Raw genomic sequence first — 4,330 nt, 5'->3', positions numbered from 1 at the left:
TAATGTTGGCCGCGAGGTCACTATATGGTGATCTCACAATGTTTGGGTCCTCTGCACCCGCCGATGTTTTCGAGTTCGTATCGCCTATTAATAAAAATCATATCGTATTACAGCTTAGATTTCAAATCGCTTAAAAACCGCCCAGTACGGAAAAAATTGAAACTGATATCCTTAGCTTACTGTTCGCCAGTATGTCCGTCATTCTGCTTCCGTTTATTTCTCGTACTATGAGATGAGGCGGAGTAGTTGTTTTTTCAATTCACGTGCCTTTTCCTCTTCCTATATGCCCGTCGGAATTTCCGATGAACCTGTAAAAAAGAAATACATTAATGAGCTTCAGTAGAATATAAAATGTATACCTTTCGTAAATATTTGTCCTCGACGAGTAATTCCTGGTAAGATTATTGATAAACATTGCATTAAGCGTATTAATGCATGAAGACCAAGTTCACCACTAAGCATGATAAAAAATATCATGGGGAAAGGTCAACCCCAGCCGTACTCTTAATTGTAGGCAAAGGATATGGTGAGGGACTATTCGGAGAAAAATGATAGGGAGTTAGGAGAGAACTTAAGATTACACCCACATACGATAACAAAAAACAAACTATCTCAGGTGCCCTAGATAGCATTGACCCTCGCCCGTCTCATGCACTCGCACGAATGGGGTTACGAGAGATTTCTCCCTACGCCATCGGCCCACCAATCACACGTTATAGAGTAAATGCAAATTAATCATGCACTCTCTACCTTGTAAAAACTAAACAGCATTGATCCTCTCCTGTCTAAAGCACTCACACACACACAGGACTTACGAGAGATTTCTAACGCCTTAACCCTTGCAAATCTCACTCACACGAACAGGCTTCGGGTGGAGTCTCTTCCGACGTTAGTCCTGTAACTCGCCCTTGGGGAAAGGTAAGGAAGATGCCCAGAAACTGACACTGTTTCGACTGCCGGGCAGTCCTCTGCAGAGAAGGAATGACGCCGTATCGTGTGTGGTGTCTTATATATACTGTTTATTTTGTAGCGGTCAAATGTTGGGGGAGGGGTGGTTTGGGATAGGTCGTGGTGGAAGGGGAAGGTGTGAGGAATGGTCATGTTTAGGGATTTTTCTATTTGGGGGGGGGGAAGCCGTTGAGAGCATTATGGTCAAGATCAGCCCAGTCATTGATGGTGTTTGTTTTTGGAGCAGTGGATGTGAATGCTTTCATGGTAGTCTAAAAAGTGGTTCGGTACCATGCTGATAAGTTGTAAAGTTTCCTAATTAATGTTGTGTGAGTGCTGATGTATGTGTTCCGCAACTGCGGATCTTACAGAATGACCTAGTCTTTAGCAATCCATGTGTTCTTTAAACCGCGTGAGAATGTTTCCACGTGTTTGTCCAATGTGCGATTGGTCACATTCGGGACAACTCATCTCGTACATGCCTGATTTTTGGAGTGGATCAATGGCGTCATATGGGTAATGGCGTCCTAAAAGGGTTTTTAGTTTGTTGTTGTTAACGAATGTGGCATTTCTACCATACTTCTTTAAAGCTCGCTGGGAGTCCTTTCGTCAGTGTGGGTGGAAAGGTAATTTTACGTATTTTTTTCATCTGTAGGTATTAGCGTGGTGCTGCCTTAAAGTAATTTTTTGTGTTTTTGTTCTTTGAGGATCTCATCGATAATGTTTGGGTTATAACCATTAATAGCGGCGGTTCTTTTTATGAACTCCAGTTCTGATTGAAATTTTGCTTTGCTCAATAGGACGAGTCTATGGGGGATCAGGATGGTGCGCTGGCTAACGTAAAGGCTTTCCACCGAGCGGGTCCGAGTTCAATTCTGAAGACAACGAATATTTTTCAGCGGTATCCCGATCCCTAGTTGAGGTGCTTTGTGGAGAGCACTTTGAGTGAGTGCGACGTCCGTCGGATGGGACGTTAAACTGCGGACCAATTGGCGCCTTTCGACAAGAGTAGGCTAATGCCGACGCCGGGTTTTTCTCCACCCTTATTCGTTTCTCATCCATTTCTAATTGCGCAAATGACCTTAGCTGTCGGTCGCCTCTCATAAAAACTACTACTACTAAAGAGGGGATGGGAGGAGGAGAGAACATCCTAAGGATAACGGGGAAGGGGGGGAAGTGGGGGAAAGGCTGGACCGGGGGGGGAAGGGAGGAAGGCTGGAATAATATCATGGGATGGTCTACCAGTTCATAGCTCAGTGATTAGGTAAAGGACCACGAGAAAACATTAATGGCCTGATGTAGGGTGTGTTGGTGATGGGCTGGTCAGCCGGTGGGTGGGGGGAGTTGAGGGCTGGTCAATGGGAAATGCAACAATGGTATGCGAGAGGGATGAATTAAGTGACATTAATCTAATCGTGGAAGAGATGGGGACATGTTTTTAGAATGTCATTAATTTACCCTTCAGTGAGGTTAGAGAAGGGTGCCCAAAGGTTATCAAAGGTAAAGGCTATATCAAGGTTCATTATGGTATTTTTCGGGTATTGTTTATGAAGAAATAATTTTAATTACCCTTTTTCACCGAAGAATACGCATCGTGCTAATTCTCTTCAATGAAACTGCCGCTTCAGAATTATTTAAGAACTTTATACTTCTCCTATCGTAAATAGATAGTGTGGGAAAATACCGCGGCGGTAACTTCTTTGAATACGTCTTTGTGAACTTCCAAAAAGTTACGCCGAAAGACGTTAAGTTTACTCATCAACACGTTGAAAGAGTTTCGAGAGGTTTGCTCCACTTCCACTAAAATAAATAACCAAGCTGCAATCCATTGAATGTACTTTTTTCAATTTCTACATTTATTTGAAGTAATCATTAGATAATTGTAGTGGAAAAGCTTTCGTCCAATCTAAATACGTATTTTCCTTACGAGTGTAAAGCGATCTCTGTTTCCTGTGTTAATGACTGCTGTTAATGTGTTAATGGCTCCTGCCCCCATGTTACATAAATATATTACGTAAAGAGAGTAAATCTAAAGATATGGGAACAGTGGTAAAAGATTACGCAATTTAAGATCGGTCCCTTTGAGGGAGACGCTTCCCGAATTCCCCCATCCAAAGCATAAATCACTAAGCAAAGAATAAATGATTAAAAAGTGAACTGGGTATACTTCCTGAGTCACGGTTTCAAGCAAGGACACAATAGAGGGAAATAAATAGGCGGGAAAGAGGTGCCATGTCTTTTTTCGGCTCCAAGTGAGGACCGGAATGAAAAATGTCTCGCTGAGACATAAAACTTAAGAACTTAAGCAATTTAAGATTAACTGTGGTTATGATAGTCCTGAACTCCTTGGCTTCTGAATTAACATTACAACCCATAGAACTGAGTGCGTTGGAAGACATTATACGACACCAAACGCATCCACGAAAAGGTTGGTTCTACAAGTGAAGGTAGGGCAAACCCCGATAAAGCAAGTCCGATTGTCGCGTGGTTGGTGGCCGCGACATCATTGGTGGGAGCGTAGCACAGAATGTGAGTCGTATTCGGTTTATGTGCATTTATCATTTAACCCTTATCAAGCAATTGGGCTCAGGCACCGGGGAGTAGGGACAAGCGAACGGGGCAAGGCAGGGCATCTCTGGTGTGGTCGTAGGAGCCTACGACCGACGGACACAGAGACAGGGTATCGGGTGGGGAATGGGGAAGGGAGTCGGGTCGTCGGGATAGGTGCAGGGAAAGCTGGGCGTCTCTGGTGTGGTCGTAGGCTCGACCGACGGACTCAGAGATAGGGTATCGGGTGAGGAATGGGGTCCTGCTCCTCATCCTCGCCCTATGTGACTATCTCTTTGTGGAGGCGTCCAGACCAGACCAGAACCCCATTTTGTCTGGGCGTTTGCCCTATCTTATAAAACTGCTTCGGTGCGACATCGTCCACCCCTTCAGCTGTAGTGGTTGTGCAGTATGCACATAGGATATATCGTAATAACGAACGAAAGTTTAAGTGACGAACGTGTACCTTTCCAGTGTTAGTAATTTGTGGAGGCCTCCCAGGATCGTCTCGTTTTATATAGCATCGCTCCTTCGGGGGGAAGGATGACTTCCAAGTAGCTACATATTAGCTACATTGTAGCAACAAGGGAATTGGGTAGCGGAAATTGGCTTGTCTTGGTTTCCGAAAAACCCCCGCTACATCACCATACATTGACTGGTATGCTTAACCAGTTAAGTATCTTAAGCGGATAAAATAATACTTTGTAATTCCACAGATTTATTTCACAAACACACGACCCAGGTTTCGACGTACAACGTCATCTTCAGGTGCAGACATACAGGCGACCAACATATATATACCCTTAGACCGGGGGGGGGGGAAGGGGGGGGGGAG

Source organism: Hetaerina americana, unplaced genomic scaffold (assembly GCF_022747635.1).
Source record: "Hetaerina americana unplaced genomic scaffold, ioHetAmer1.1.p SCAF_8, whole genome shotgun sequence".
NCBI classification, from domain to species: Eukaryota; Metazoa; Arthropoda; class Insecta; order Odonata; family Calopterygidae; genus Hetaerina; species Hetaerina americana.
This window is presented reverse-complemented; position numbering follows the sequence as displayed.